Source organism: Saccostrea echinata, unplaced genomic scaffold (assembly GCF_033153115.1).
Source record: "Saccostrea echinata isolate AGI-Se365-2 ecotype Australia unplaced genomic scaffold, CSIRO_AGI_Sech_v1 ptg000024l, whole genome shotgun sequence".
Taxonomy (NCBI): domain Eukaryota; kingdom Metazoa; phylum Mollusca; class Bivalvia; order Ostreida; family Ostreidae; genus Saccostrea; species Saccostrea echinata.
Genome location: NW_026889773.1, coordinates 1,913,646 through 1,931,596, shown reverse-complemented (window position 1 = coordinate 1,931,596; position 17,951 = coordinate 1,913,646). Strand labels below are relative to the sequence as shown.

General features: G+C 35.2%; 1 pseudogene; it reads left to right on the top strand.

Moving 5' to 3' along the window:
• The first annotated feature begins 2,188 nt into the window (after nt 1-2,188).
• On the top strand, nt 2,189-13,345 carry LOC133191737 (arrestin domain-containing protein 17-like; annotated as a pseudogene).
• The last annotated feature ends 4,606 nt before the right edge of the window (nt 13,346-17,951 follow it).

Here is a 17,951-nt window from a genome sequence, read left to right as displayed (position 1 = left end):
ATTAGCAGACCTATTTTTGTATTTGTATGAAGCAGAATTTATTCAAAATCTTATACACGAGAATAAGAAAACACTTGCAGTGGCCTTCAACTCGACATTTAGATTTGGTTGCGACCATGACAAAAGGGCTTTATGACAATTTTGCTTAAACAGAGAAATAACGTCATAAAGATGTGACGTTGAGATCGATGTGCAATGTCAACGCAGATTTTTTGCATTGTAAGGCTCATTATTTAAATTGTATTTTAGAGGAACTAAGATTTAATTCAACAAGTAGTAATCCGACTTATACCAATAGCTCCCTTTCTAAGGATGAAATTCTTCAAAATCATGTCAGTTTTTAATATTTTTAATATTCCCAACAACAAACATGAATTTGAATTACCACATCTATATTGGATTCCGAAACTTCATAAAAGTCCTTAAAAACAAAGATACATAGCGGGTTCCAGTAACCAAGCCTCTTTCTTTACTCCTCACTAAAATATTAAAAGTAGTAAAGGAAAAACTTCAGGAGTACTGTGCAACAATGTAATCGAGAAGTGGTGTAAATCAGATGTGGATACTTAAAAATTCCAAGGAACTTTTGGAAAATTTGAAATCGCAAAATTTTACCAAAATCAACAACATAAAAACGTACGACTTTTCAACTTTATATTAAACCATTCCCCACGATAAATTGAAGTCCAGGTTTTTTGACATCCTTGCCAGCTGCTTTTTCAATAAAAATGTAATTCATCAATTTACTTACCTTGTCATTGGTCTTTTGCAAAATTATTTTGTTAAAAATCATTCTGATTATATACACAAGTACTCAGAAGTTTATACTTCAGAAAAGATACTTGAGTTTCTGATTGACAATGTCTTTGTGGTTTTTCGGAGACCAGGTCTTCCAACAATCTATTGGAATTCCCATGGGTACCAATTGCGCCCCGTTATCAGCAGACCTATTTTTTGCACTTGCTGTGGCCTTCAACTAGACATCTAGATATATCTACTGCGTACTGTCAATTAACATTGGTTATTTCCATTCGTATGTCGATATGATATATCCCAGTGAGCTTGAAATAAAAGATACCACAGAGTCTGACACATCTGTTTCATATTTAGATATTTTACTAGAAAAAGACGTTAAAATAATCTAACAACAGAGCTTTATGATAAAAGTGATTACTTCAACTTTTCAATCGTCATCTTCCCTTACTTATGCAGCAATATACCTTCATCACCTGCATATGGGGTTTATGTCTCTCAGTTGATTCTATACGCAAGAGCATGCTCTACGGATGAACAATTTCTAAAACGAGGTAAGTTATTGAGAAACAAGTTGATGAAACAAGAATACCAACAGTCTCGTTTAAAGTCGTCATTTCGGAAGTTCTATGGTCGATACAATGACCTTGTCAGCAAATACAATTTATCATTAAGTCAAATGCTGACTGAAGTTTTTCATACTAATTGTTAGGCCATTACTTACACACTGAATTGTCGACGGATTTTTCCGTTTTTACCCGATCATGACAAGGAACACACGGCGGGTGTGACCAGTCGGCAGGGGATGCTCACTCCTCCATGGCACCTGATCCCACCTCGGATGTTTTAGAGGTCTGTGCTTGCTCTGCTCTAAAATTTGTATTGTTTAATGGACTTTTGAGCTTGAATGCAGTTTGTTATCTCCATGAAATATATGGAGATAACGAACAGTATTCAAGTGATAGGATATATATAGCAACTTATTTCTCTTGCTTTCGGGCAATTTATCTTCATCTCTAAGTTCATTTTTTTTAAGATTTTAATCTATGGGTCCGCCAGAGTGTTCTATCATACTCAGTTGACGTGTGCGTGTGTAAAGGTGTATATATTGAGCTTATCTGTCACATTTGCAACTTAGAGTACTTTGCATTAACCCCAAGGAAAAATGGTTATAAATCAATTAAGTGCATATGAATAGAAATCAGTTTGTTTACTTAACTGGGCAAAATACCTGCAAATGAATTGTTCAATCTATTCATCTTGACCTATTTAAATGTTATGGATGCTTGATTTTATCAAAAAGTAAGTAATAAACTGCACATTTTAATTTATTTTATTCTTGATCAAAGGGCAGGTTACTCTATCTGCATAAAAATGCCACAAAATCAGAACTCTTAAGTGTGCAGTGTATTGAGGGCTCCAGAAAGTCCAGAAAATGATAGACCAGTTAGCATACTTCCCATTGTCTCCAAAATTCCTGAAAAAGCTAGCTATATATACACAGCTGGAACATTATTTGACTGAAAACAATATTTTGTATGAATTACAATCTGGCTTCAGGAGCTCATTTTCCATGAAAGGTAAAACAGCAAAAGGTATTTCTACAGGAATGGTATTACTTGATCCTCAAAAATAGTCTGATACAGTTGACCATCATGTATTGTGCGAAACTTAGTGTTATTGATGTTAAATCAGTTGAATGGTTTAAATCATATTTGTATAACAGGAAACAAATTATAAATGCTAACAATACAAATTCTACAGTATGTGATGTCTCATGTGGAATACGCCAAGGAAGTGTGCTTGGGCTTCTCTTATTTTCATGTATACGTGAATGACTTACAGACATGTGTAGATCAAGAATTCAAAGTATTACTATATGCTAATGATACTGCTATACTTTTTCCCCACAAAGATCCAGTGGCTATTTCTAAAATACTATCCTGTATGTAAGAACACTGTCAAGATTGGCTAGTTGATAATAAACTGTCTCTCCATTTAGATAAAACTGAGAGCATATTGTTTGGTCCTTGACGAAAACTTGATGAGGTTGATCTGGAATCTTTTTATTATAATCATGGTCGTAGGAACCGGGGGGAGGTGCTCTCCCCCCCCCAAATAATTTTGCAGATATATGGATTATTATGGTAAACATAGATACTATATGCTTTTGCCCCCTCAATAGAAACGTCTTTTTTCTTTGTTTGTCAAGGAATTTTTGGTAGTTGATGCCTTTTTTTGGCTTGTCAGGACATTTTTGGCAGTCCCCCCTCAACTGTCAACTGAAAATGTATGGTTGTGCCCCCCCCCCCTTCCCAACTGAATTTGCTTCCTACGGGACTGATAATTGTACATGTATAGAGTCAGAATTGAAACAAAAACGCGTGTAAAGTATTTAAATGTACTTTTAGACAACCTACCCTCTGGTGAAAAAATTGGTAAAAATATTATCAGCAAGACAAATCAAAATTTCTTTTTAGATATTAGGACTGTTTATCTTTTTATTTTGTCACAAAAATACTTGTGTACAACATTAATCGAATGTCATTTTGACTATGCTTGTTCTTGTTGGTTCGAAGGTTGTCAAAAAATATGAAAAATAGACTATATAGATTGCTCAAAACAAAGTAATCGGGTTTATACTCAATAGTCATCCAAGGAAAAGAGTTTCTTTCGAAGAATTTAAAAAAAAAAGTTGGCTTCTTGAATGTTAGTAAACGAGTTTCTCAACTTCGTTTCAACCACGTGTTCAATATTTTTCATGATAAATGCCCTAATTTTTTATCTGATCATTTTACACAAAATTCTACAAGAACAACTAGAACAACTAGATCCAGTAAGTTAATTTTTCCCCCCAGAATGGTAAAAACAGAGTCAGAAACTTTCTATTATAATGGTATTAAGGGGTGGAATTCACTTCCAGTTAAGATAAAATCCATCAACAACAAATCTATGTTCAACAAAGAAAAAAAAAACACCTTTTATTCAAAATGAGATCAATGTCTGAAAATGAGTTTTTATATTATTAATAAGTTATAATACATGTCTTGTCTTATCTAATTACTTATGTTTTATTTAATTTTTACAAAATTATTTTGTTAAAAAGCATTCTGATTGTACGCACAAGTACTCTGAAGTTGATATTAAAATGATGCTTGAGTTTCTGATTGACAATATCTATGTAGTTTCGGAGATCAGATCTTCCAACAATCTGTTGGAATGTACCAATTGCGCCCCGTTATTAGCAGACCTATTTTTTATATTCATATAAAGCAAAATTTGTTCAAAAACTTCTACATAAGAAGAAGAAAACACTTGCTGTGGCCTTCAACTCGACATTTCGATATATCGACGACGTATTATCAATTACATGTATAACAATAGTTACTTCCATCTATTCATATGTCGACTCAATACTAAGTACGAGGGGTGATCAAAAAGTTCGCGAACTATCTCTATATTTACAAAACCACAATTCACATCAGAATGAAATTTGGCATACATATAGTCATACACATGTTCTATAAATAACAGATGTTAAATAATGTTTTGCTCCGTGTTTGTGACGTCACAATATGAAAATGACGTCAATATGTAGGCCACTTATGACAAAAAATGATTGACTCAGTTGTACTCGAGCAATGAACGGCTGTAAAGTTTAACGTATATCTTGGAAATTCCTTTGCAGTAGAATATGATAATTTGTACATGGTTTATGAAGACAAAAGACTTACCAGAAGTTCAATCATTAATTGGATTGATTGTTTAAGTGAAGACAGGGAGATGGTTAAAAATGATGTTTGTTCTGTTGTCCAGCGAAAGCAAGCCGGGGAAAAGATATGTCCTTAGTTGAGTAATTTGTTATAAAACATCGTCAAGATACAATTAGAAAAATGGTTGAATATCTTAACAATAATATAATTATTAAATCCCTAAAATATCGTTCACTTTAGACTTTAAACATATGAGATATGATAAAAAGAATGCGCCCACACTTTATCCACATTGGATAAACGATGCTCTCGAGACAGAGGACTCGGGTTGTGATGGGTCACCATACTAATTGTGGGAAGGGATATCCTTATCCACCCATCCTATTGCCGAAATTTGGCCATTCCTGACAGATGGACTGTTCTTGTTATAAAAAAATAATTTGCACGGTAAGAACTATAAGACTCGGAAATTCTTTTTAGCTTCTGTGAACAGACTGCTACAGACTGTTGCTTTAAAAAATGATAAACACTGAAACCTCATTTTATTTCTTTTAAGGAAGTAATTCAATTAGTTCGCGAACTTTTTGATCACTCCTCGTATATCCCAGTGAGCTTGAAATTAAAGTTACCACAGAGTCTGACACATCTGTTTCATATTTAGATATTTTACTAGAAAAAGACGTTAATGGTAACCTAACAACAAAGCTTTATGATAAACGTGATGACTTCAACTTTTCAATCGTCAACTTCCATTACTTATGCAGCAATATACCCTTATCACCTGCATATGGGGTTTATGTCTCTTTGTTGATTCGATACGCAAGAGCATGCGCTACATATGTCCAATTTTCTAAAACGAGGCAAGCTATTGACAAACAAGTTGATAAAACAAGGATATCAACAGTCTCGTTTGAAGTCATCATTTCTCAAGTTTCATGGTCGATACAATGACCTTATCAGCACATACAACCTATCATTGAGTCAAATGTTGACTGAAATTTTTCATACTAATTGTTAGGGCATTATTTATACTCTGAACTGTCTTCGGATTTTTTTTTCGATCCTGACAAGGAGCACACGGCGGGTGTGACCAGTCGGCAGGGGATTCTCACTCCTCCATGGCACCTGATCCAACCTCTAAATTGTAAGGTCCGTGTTTGCTCTGCTCCAATTTTTTATCGTTTCATTGGACTTTCGAGATTGAATACTGTTCAATTATCTTCATATTTCATTAGTGCTAAAGCAATTACAATTTATGAGGACCCCATTGGAAATAAGCCTCTATGGCTTTCATGGGTCATCTTCGGGTATATGGTTATGCACAATGTCTGTATTTATGTTCATTTAGATATTTAACAATTTTTCACAATTATTTATATTATTTAAGGAATGAATTTAATAGCTACCCAAGTTATACTGGTATAACCTGAGTTGGGGCAGTTTACGCTTTATAAAAAAAAGTAAACCGTTCCAACCCAGGTTATACCAGTATAACTTGGGTAGCTATTAAATTCATTCCTTATAATTTACTTTTCCATCATTAAGTGTAAAAAATAAGACAATTTCTCCTTCAAAAATGCCTTCAAATTGTACATATTTTAAATGTAACGTCAAGCGGATTGATACGTTTTTGACCTAAGTCATTGTGACGTAGGCAACCCAGATTATACGATATATTCTAAATTTTTTTATCCAATCAAATGATGCGTTAAAACCAAAGTAAAATTATAATACAATGATATTGATGCATTTGATAGGTTTTTATGTAAATGTTTAAAGTTCCATTATATGATAAATATGAAAATCATGAGTTTGTATGGGTTATTATGAATATACTAGAATAGAGATGTCTACCTAACGATTACAGACTGTTGCCAAATACCACTTTTAACCAGAAAAACAACATTTGAATAATTTTATTTGATTTGGCTATGGCTGCGCTACGGAAGCCGGTAGGTGCCAGGTAGAAAAACATTTTATCTGTTGGCCGCCACATAAATAACTGACGGCCGCCAGAAACTTATGTGGCGGCCGCCAAATAAGTTTCTCGCGGCCGCCAGATAAAAAGAAAATTATATGGCGGCCGCCAGAAATTTATTTGGCGGCCGCCATATAATTTCTGGCGGCCGCCAGATAAAATATTTTTTCTACCTGGCACCAACCGGCTTCCAGCATTACATTTAGATAATTTTGATTTAAGCTATTGAAAATGATGAACATATATATTCAATTTTTCTTCTCATGCTATTTTAAGATTAAGCAACGTCTTAAAATTATCCTTTCGACATCAATGATTTCGTGGCGCAGTGGTATGATTGCTGGAACGTAAATGTGCTGATTCCGAGTTCGAGTCAGGTACATTTTTCATTTATGCCTTTTAATGTTTTCCCTTATTATTTTTTGATAAGAATAATTTCAATAAGTTCTATTATACATGTTATATACTTGTACTTATAAAATCCTGGGAAACGACAGTTCTGATCAATTTCATTGAATTTTCCAAATTTATAGGTACTTGTTTGATTTGAAATTCAGTTTCTATAGGCCTTGTGTCTCAAATTAGAACATCTAAAACAAACCCGTAGGAAGCAATTTCATTCGGGGGGGGGGGGGGCACAGCCATACATTTTCAGTTTGAAGGGGCACTATCAACTACCAAAAATTCCTTGACAAGCAAAAAAAAAAAAAAACAAAAAAAAAAGGTCAGGCGTTTTCAATGAGGGGGCACAAATATATAGTATCTATGTTTTCTATAGTAATCTATATATCGGCAAAATTATTGGAGGGGGGCACGCCCCCCCCCCCCCCCAGTTCCTACTGCCATGTAAAATGATTGTAATATATATAGGATTTCCCATGATTTGTGGTTGGATATGATTTTTTATTTTTTTAATTTCCGAGCCTTGGCGTGGGGATAAAAAACACACAGAGAGTTGGATAAAAAATCATATCTAACCACAAATCATGGGAGATTCTTTTGATTACATGTTTTATACATTACTATCAAATTTTATACGTTGTTTGCATATATGACAAACGGGATAAAGGGGAAAACGAGTGATAATGACTTTATATAGTCTGTTCCACTGGTGCGAACGTCATCACTTTTTGCATCGTATCTCAAAATATTTAAGAAATAATGTATCATCTTTAAACATCTATCGGGATATAAATACGGGTTGGTCACGAGATCAAATTCCACCAAGTTCTACCATTTACTGTCATTAATCATCTAGATCTCAACGCTTTTCCTGATTCTGTGGTAAGAGTAAGAGTAGATTTAAAGCTTGTGAAATTAAATGTGCAATTTGAACTTAAAGGGTTAGAGAAAACTGTATAAAGATGCTGCAAAGAATCTGAAGTCTGTCGACTCTCCATTAAGTGACAATGATGCATAGATGAAGATTTTAGCAAATAACTATAATTGAACACTGAAAACCCCCCAGATATTTGTAATCTGTTTTATTGATATTTCATGTGTCGCATGAAAACATGAAACATAGTATGGATATATTGTACAGCAATCTGATTAAAATCAGATCTTTGTTATGCTCTGAAATTCTGATAGTCGCTGTACAGAGAGTATCAGAATTTTGGAGCATAACAAAGATCTGATTTTATTTTTAATCAGATTGATTGTAACTTTGATACAAATATGATTGCAGTGTCTCTGTAATTCAGATGCCAATCATGCAGTATAGAAGACAAGAAATATCAGGCTGTTGTTGCTCAGAAGGGGAGATAATTGCTCAAATGAAGGTGAATAAGTCTGGTTTTGTCCCCGGGGAACCAATCGTTGTAGAGATGGACTTTAACAACAAGAGTGAGAATGCCGTGCAGGCCTGGAGTGTAGAGCTTATACAGGTTAGACACTGGCTACTAAGTGGTATTATTGTGTAGGCCTGGAGTGTAGAACTTATACAGGTTAGACAATGGCTACTAAGTGGTATTATTGTGTAGACCTGGAGTGTAGAACTTATACAGGTTAGATACTGGCTAGGTGGTGTTATTGTGCAGGCCTGGAGTGTAGAGCTTATACAGGTTAGACACTGGTTACTAAGTGGTATTATTGTGTAGGCCTGGAGTGTAGAGCTTATACAGGTTAGACACTGGTTACTAAGTGGTATTATTGTGTAGGCCTGGAGTGTAGAGCTTATACAGGTTAGACACTGGCTACTAAGTGGTATTATTGTGTAGGCCTGGAGTGTAGAACTTATACCTGTTAGACACTGGCTACTAAGTGGTATTATTGTGCAGGCCTGGAGTGTAGAACTTATACAGGTTAGACACTGGCTACTAAGTGGTATTATTGTGCAGGCCTGGAGTGTAGAGCTTATACAGGTTAGACACTGGTTAGGTGCTGTTGGAGTAAACATGTCATTTCAGTGTACACATTGATCAGCATTTTAAAATTTTTATGCAGACAATTGACTTAAACTATGTTACCTGAATACCAACAAATAATGTTTATTGTATATAAATGAAAGAAAAATCTGCTAAAAAATAAAGTAAGCTTAATCAGAAATTTACTCAAGTTTTCTCAAAATCTTAAAATATTGAAAACTTCAGATAATTTTTTAATGTAAACAGATATTTTGGTTGACAGACTGATTCTTAATCAATATGTGCAGGAGAAAAATTGATGAACTTGATTTTCTTTTCAGGATGTGACTTACACAGGATTTTCTCACAGTTTTTGTTCCTCTGGCAATCCATATTACAAAACTAAGAGTGAAACTTTCACACTGTATGTGAATCGAACATTGGCAGTGGGGGCGGGGCAGCACCAGGTCTTCACCCGGGCAATGCCTGTCCACTCGCTGCCTCCTTCCTACTTTAAAGGCTGCAATATTATAGACCTTCAGTATAGACTCATTGTAAGTACATGTAACATCATAGATATTCAGTATTCACTTACTATAAGCAATATCACAGACATTCAGTAACTTACTATAAGTTACATCATAGACCTTCAGTATGCTTTTCTGTTAGTAATATCAAAGAGAGTGCACTTACTAAATGTAATATAGTAGATATTACTTTTACATTGTTGATTTTAGGGCTGGATATTGGTAGGGAATTTCGTATTGCGATATATTTTTGGAACTGTATTGCGATATGTATTGCAATATTTTTAATAACAGTTAAAATGCTCTTTTCTTATTTTATTAACCTCCATTTATAAGCAGAGTGTATAAAACTTTTATATATACCACGTAGCAATAAAATTTTAGTTGATTTCACTACAGTTTGGCAACAAAATGCAACCATACAACAGAAACCTTCACCGTCTGGTACTGTTTGGCATGATTGAAAACGTTTCTGACATCTTAAATTTTATAATTAACTTTATAAATCTAAAGCCCAAGCATTTTGCCAGTATATTGGTACTGGTAAAATGTATCGCAATATGATATTTTTTGTTAATGAATCGCAATATACAGGAATATGGATATTATTGCGCAGCCCTAGTTGATGTACATAAATGTACAGTAATACTACATATTTACACTAAATAGTTTTTTTTTTACACTCAAACTTGAATATTGATTGTTGTTTATTGTTTTTTAGCTCACCCTAGCCGAACGCTCAAGTGAGATTTTCTGATCACATTTTGTCCAGCATCTATCTGTTCGTCTGTGAACTTTTCACATTCTCAAGAACCACTGGGCCAATTTCAACCAAACTTGCCACAAGTATCCTTGGGTGAAGGGGATTCAAGTTTGTTCAAATGGAGGGTCACACCCTCTTTCAAGGGGAGATAACTAGGAATTAATGAAAAATTAATGCCATGATTTAAAAGTCTTCTTCTCAAGAACCACTGGGCCAGGAAAGATGAAATTTATGTGGAATCATTGTGAGGTAGTGTAAATTCAAAGGATGGGACCACAATGGGCAAACAAAGTTTTACATGGTAATATGTACAGGAAATTTCTTTAAAAATTTTCTTTTCAAGAATAGCAAAGCCATGATTAGTCATATTAAAACAGAAGCATTCTCAGGTAGTGTAGATTCAAGTTTGTTCTAATCATGACCCCCAAAGGTAGATCGAGGCCACAGTAGAAGATAAAACCTAAAAAAAATTTCTAAAGCCATTAGTCAAAGAAATATGGAAGTATCCTCAATAAGTGTAGATTCAAGTTTGTTCAAATAATTTCCCCCTCCACCTCCCACTAGGGCAATAGGTTTGGACCATTTTTTATATACAAAACTGATTTCTGATTTTTCTAGCCAAAATGCACAGGTGAGCAGTGTGGCCCATGGACCTCTTGTTATGTAGTTTAGAATATCCACTGGATGGGATACAATTGCCTTGGATAATTCAGTCATCACAGGGAGTGTTCCATTGAGAAACATATCCCCCCAGGTGATCCAGCCTGTCCCCACAGACCCAGAGGTCCAGGAGTATCCCCCACCATTAGGGAATCAGGACTTCTCACCCACTTCTTCTTATCCTGATGGTAAATGTATTATTGAGTATTCTGGAAATTTTATTCTTGATAGCATGCAGAACAATTACTTTAATGATTATAAATACAATTTACAAAAATCTACATGGAGGCTCAGTAGCTATGTAAACTGCTTCATATTTACATGTCTGCCTTTGGTGTTTCTTTTGTTTTTTAGCTCACCTGAGTCAAAAGCTGAAGTGAGCTGAGCTTTTCTGATTGAAGGGTGACCAGTGTCCATCTGTCTGTTATGTTGTGCTTTGCCCATAAATTTTTCTTGTTTTCAATTTCTTACTAAGGACCACAAGGCAAATTTATCAAATTTGCCACAAAGCATCGTAGGGTGAAGGGGAGTCAGTTTTTAGCTCTTCTGAACTAAAGGCTCAGAGAGCTACTGCTATGGCCTTTTGTGTTAGGTGCAGTTAGCATAAACTTTTTGGAATATGGGCCATATCTCAAGAGCCCCTTGGTCCTTTGCAGATATTTAGTACACAGTGTGTAGATGTGCATATTACCAGGAAATTCCGATTCCATTATTTTTGCCCTAAGAGTTTTGCCTATTATTGAAGAAATTTTTCAGCTATGTAATAAGGAAATCCACTGGAATCAGCTTTTGTAATGAAATTTTATGTGAAATATTTTATGACCTTAAAAGACCCCTATTGAATTTGAGATCAAAATATTAATGATTCAACACACACACACACACACCCTCACACACACACACACACACGCAATATTGGATAGTTCTCTCTCCACCCCCCCCCCCCCCCCCCAATTGGTGCTTTGCCTTAAATAATTTCATAAGTACAGTATATAAACAAATTCATATGACTACATCATAATTTTGTTTCCATCAATTATTTAAATGTGTTGGACATGGCCGGACTTACACTCATTAACAAATCGAAATCAATGAGGAATTTGAATAACATTTTGTCAGCATAACTCCTGCACTGAATTTCCTGAAACTTTGTAGGTATTTCAGACATAATATATAGATTTGTATATTACCAAGAAATTTTGGTTCCATTATTTATCTAGAAACTTCAGCCCAATTAAATTTGCAACATACAAAGATTTGAATGTCCTTATATGCAAGAAGTTTTGATGTGCTGATTTTTTGCAAGTAATGCCCCTTTTTGAATTATACTGTGTATTTAAAATGCACTGTGCCATTCATTACGTGTTGCATTGTCGAGTTTTGGGGAAGCATGGGGTATGTGAGCTTGCTCACTTTTTCTTTCATTTATATTAAGAATAAGGATGTGACCCTTATACAAGGGGAGATAATGAGGGAAATAAAAACAAAAGTGGTTACTAAAAAATCTTCTCTAGAACCACTGGGCAGATTATCACCAAACTTAAACACGTTGTAGATTCAAAATTGTTCAAAAGTCACTTTAAAATTATGTTTTGTTAAAACTTTGATATTTTGCCCACTATAGGAAACTAGAATTATTAAATCTTGTCAGTTGATGCATCTTAAGACTTCATGTCATGTTGACTCAAAAGTATCTTTGGGTGTTGAAACAAATTTGTCAAAAAGTAGTTCACAGTGACCTACTTTTTTGATTTTTGCAGGTATTCTTTTTCAAATTGTTTTAGAGGCATATTATTGACACTATGAAGCTTAGGATCATCAAACCTTGTCAGTTGCTGCATCCTAAAGCCTCGGAGTATATGTTTAATAGTAGGTCACAGTGACCTACTTTTGAAATTGTGTGGCTATATTTGAATATTTCATATACTAATTGGCTTGGAATCATCAAACTTTGTCAATTGATGCATCTTGAGTCCTCTCAGTATTTCAACCAAAAAGCTGGTCGCTATGAACTACTTTTGCAAGTTCATGTGTACGTTTAGATATTTCAGATTCTAATTGGCTTAGAGTTATCAAACTTTGTCAGTGTATGAATCTTGGGTCCGCAAAGTGTGTCAACCAAAATGTAGGTCACCATGATCACTTTGTTTGAAAAATGATATAACAAGACACAGTAGAAGATAAAACTTTAAAAAAAAAAATTAAGATCCAAATTTTAAAACATAAAATAGTCATCAGAGCAGGTACATACATGTATAAATGTAAAAATTTTGTTAAAGAGGAAAACAAAAAGTTGAAAATCTGAATTTTTTTTGCATGTTAGAGAATCCTTGGAGAAAAAAAGAATTATTTTACACACAGTTTCTGTTGCAGCTCCCCCTTCTTATTCTGAGTGTGTGTCGGACCGGTAAAACTGGATAGGTGTAAGGGAGACGAGGATGAGGATGATGCTGTCCCTTGCCTACCCCGTGTATGAATACACAGCCCAGGTCAATCAGGTCAATGCTGAATTGCCTTCAACCACGACACCACCTACAGCCCTGCCCACTGCTCAACCCATTGCTCCATCCACCTATGACAAGATCTTATTCTCCAATACTAAATAGTAAACAAATGATTTTTTATAGACCACTTTGAACAAATATATGACTACTTGCATATGTTGACATGTATTTGGGCTCTTTTTATGTATAAAAAGAAAGGTTGATTTCAATTTGGAAAGGCAAACCCGTATTGACATTCCCCATAAATGTTTAAAAATGATACCTTATTACTTATATTTACATTTGTGACTGATTTAAACAATTATTTGTGACCTAGACCTTGACCTTGGAGTTTGACCTACTTTTGAAAAACTTTAACATTGGCCATAACTTTTAAACAGTTGGTGCTTGGGGTTTCAAACTTCACATGTGTATTCCCTGTGACAAGACCTTCCTCTGGATATCAACCTCTTGACCTTTTGACCTTGACCTAGGAGTTTGACCTACTTTTGAAAAACTTAACCTTGGCCATAACTTTTGAATGGTTGGAGCTAGGGCTTTCATACTTTACATATATAATCCTTGTGACAAGACTTTTTTTTTATACCAACCAATTTGACCCTTTGACCTTGACCTAGGAGTTTGACCTACTTTTGAAAAACTTTAACCTTGGCCATAACTTTTGAATGGTTGATGCTAGGGCTTTCATACTTCACATATGTAATCCTTGTTACACCACCTTCCTTTGGATACCAACCACTTTGACCCTTTGACCTTGACATAGGAGTTTGACCTACTTTCAAAAAACTTTAACCTTGGTTGTAACTTTTGAGTGGTTGGTGCTAGGGCTTTCATGCTTCACATATGTAATCCTTGTGACAAATCCTTCCTTTGGATACCAACCACTTTGACCTTGACCTTGACGTTTTACTTACTTTCGAAAAACTTTAACCTTCACCATAACTTTTGAACAGTTGCAGCTAGGTCTTTCAAATTTCACAGGTATATTCCTCGAGACAAGACCTTTCTTTGGGTACCAACATTTTTTATATTTTGGCCTGGATTTAGACTTGCATTTGCAAAACTTTAACCTTCGCCATAAGCTGCCATACGGGGGCATCAGTGTTTCACAAACACATCTTGTTTTTTCATGTTTTATACCCTGGCCCTTTCATCGTAGAATGACTGTGTTGTGGATTACAGTTCTGTTTAAGTGAAATGTCTTCCTTGGTTATTTTCCAGAAAGCACAAAACATGTTATTCTAGTTGTAAAAAAAAGGGGGGGTATTTTGAATATTTGAGAGAAAACAATTTGAAAATATTGTAAATACATTATAAAAGCGTTTTCAACAAGTTTATGGTTATGTTTCTAAGAATAATTTCAATGAATTCATTTAAAATGTTTCAATAATTATACTTTAAATATGTGTAATTTGCAATGAATTCATTTAAAACGCTATGAAAATTATATTTTAAATAAGTCTAAATTTGCAAATATTAAATATTTTTGTTTTAGGGTACGAAAATGAAAAGCCAGTGTGAGTAAGGAACATGTTGTACATAGCAGTTTGTGACAAGCCATGTTGTATATAGCCAAGTGGCGAGTGCTGATAGCAAGTATTAATTTCTCCACTGTCCAGCTACCTTTCGCTCCCTAATTCCAGGCATATTCTTTAACCAACTTGTTCATGCTTCCACCCCCTAACCCTTTATAGTCGTCTCTACAGAGCAATAAACTCGTTTTTCTTTCTTTAATTTTCTACCATCCGACAAAAAATATTCACAACAAACGTGTTTATTGCTCTGTAGAGACGACTATAAAGTATTAGGAGGTGGATAAGATATACATGTTGGTTAAAGAATATGCCTGGAATTAGGGAATGAAAGGTAGAATTTGATTGATTGATTGATTTACAAATGCTTGAAAATGGAGAAATTCTCCCCAACCGTCATCCTCGCAATGCCAGATCGAGGTCCTGAGTCAACACGTTGCCGTTAGACCAACAGCAGCTTGTTGACTCAGGACCCCTGTGGCATTGCGAGGATGCCCAACCGTCCGCAGAAAATCTTGCGCCGTAAATTGCACCATATTTGCATTACGGGATCTGTAGCGTTATCGATCAAAGACTAAAATATAAAATCATGACGCTACAGTTCTGTAGCTAGAAAGCCATAGGTCCAACCAATCAAAAGTTACATAATGGCCAATGTTAAAGTTTTTGCGGACAAATAGACAGACGGACGGACAGGGCAAAAACTATATGCCCCCGAATCTTCGATTACGGGGACATAAAAAAGTACATCATTGATCAGATGCACATGTCAATCCCAAAAACGTAGCTTGAGGAAGCTCTAAACACTAACAAAAAGTGTTTTTTGGACTTGGATAAAAATATATCATATAAATGTGTGCATATTGAGACTATTTAGTGCATTTTCAATATAGGGCACCTGCCTTATTTCCGCAGGAAAATTGTTCAAAGACAAATGACTATTCGTGAACAGAAATCTAATGGAAATAATGAATTCATTTACCTATTCTTGGTCTAATATGATGCTGAGAATATTTTAATCTATTACAAGTAATAGCTTTTTAAAAAGCTTGCCTGACTAAATCAATCAATATCTATGGAACGTATAAGTAAGAGAAGTGCTAAACGTTCTCGTCATCAAGGAGCGACATAGTTGCGATACTTCATTACACAAGATGCACAATTGACTTTCTCAAATGTCATTACCAAATACTACAGATTAACGATATGTAAGACATGCCACTGTGTGGTCATTTATTAGTTAGCCCTCGGGCTGACTAGTTACGTTGGGATGAAACTGCAAGTGCACTTGCGTAGATTGGAATGGCCAATTCTGGGAAAAATAGTTTGAAGAGTCGTTCTTACCAGAGGGCGCGCTTTTCATGCACACTCTCTGGTCAGTGACAGATTGATGAGACGGCCTCTATTTATAGACTGGTCTGTTCTCCGTCGTTCTCGACGACGAAGTAAATTGTGAACAGTTTTAACTAGGAAAGATGTCTTGAAGTGTTTGAGACAAAAATGCTTCAATGCTGCTCTAGGACGCAAAGTTAATGGTCTATATACTTTATAGATAGAGCAAAACAAGATACTAATCCCCCCCCCCCCCCGCCCCGGACAAAACTCACTTGCGATGATGGTCTTATCATATATTATGAATGAGTTTAAAATATATCTTTATGTACAGTTTTAAAATCGTTTAGTTTTTCTTTTCAATCGATATCAGGATTTTTCTCATTTCTTCTGTGATAACGTGTTTTTTTTTTGTTTTGTTTTGTTGTTGTCTGAAATGAAAACCAGTACATATCGTCTTCTGAAATCATTTTGCCGATATTCTTTACATAGAACCTTATGGGAGTGAAGCCCATTCCCTCCACGGGTACTGGCCTACACTCTTGTCACTGCATAGGCGTCGGAACCGGGGGGGGGGGCAGGGGGGCTTAGCCCCCCCCACTTTTTTTGCAAAGATAGACATAAGGCCAAAATAAAAAATACCTTTGTTTCCCCTAACGCGACCGACCCAACTAAATCCCGCCGACTGACAAGTTTTTTTTAAGAAGATTATTCAAATACTTTTTTTTTTTTAATGTTTATCAACTTTTATAAAATACAATTTCATCAAAATCCGTTCTTATCAGAAATTCAGAATGTATTTTCAAAGCTGCTGTCAGAAAAAAAAAATATTTACCTACCTACCTACCCAACTTCAGATTCTAGGGTCGGGTTAGGGGAAACAAAGATATTTTTAATGATGGCCTAATATAGGCATTGAAAATTGGGGCTTACCTTTTTTCGTTGGTTTAGCCCCCCACCTTTCAATTAGCTACCCCACTTTCAATTTGCTTCCGACGCCTATGCACTGTATTAAAAGGAAACCCTTGTTTATCACAAAGCATTGAATAATATGCTACTGGCTGGCTTTCTAAGCTTTTTAAAAAAGCTAACCTTGTAACGTACATTATTTTGTAATACTGAAAGAAAAGGTGGAAAACAGACTGAATCAAGAAGCGATGTCCCATTTACTAGGTGGAGGGAGTTTGTTTATGATTAGTACAGTTAAGGGGTAACCGGGAAACAAAATAGTAAGAATGATCAGCAAATCCGGTCCATTGCTTTAGTGTTGCCTGCACATATACAATGTGATTTTTTTAATGAGATAAAATTTGCAGTTAATAAAAACTCTGAAGCTTAAGAATCAGGTTAAAGAACAAACTTTATTTCCATAGAATTATCACACCTATTCAACAGCTGTTCAATATAGAACAATTCACGAAAAAGGCGCGAAGATAATTAATTGACTTGTGATATTTGGCGCGATATGATTGACCTGTGTCAGACAAATGGACTGCTCCAGTAGTTTAGAAACGCAGAAAAAATGTTACACGGACATGTCCGTATAAAGAATCGCAAAGAATAAACAGGTGCATGCAAAAAACTGAAGGAAGTAAACGCATCATTATTTTGTATCAGTAATATGATTCTTTCTTCTGCAAACTGTATTTATTTAAATGCAGGTAACAAATTCCGATGTAAATCAACTGGCACAAAGTCTAGCTCACTAAGTATGATCGCTTAGTTTCGGACCATGGAAATTTTGATCCTAATACTGCCTGAAGCACGTGGCGTCGGGCAATAAATTGTGTAATTAACAGTAAACAAGCATTTTTGCTATCTTACTTCTAAGGACAGACCACTCT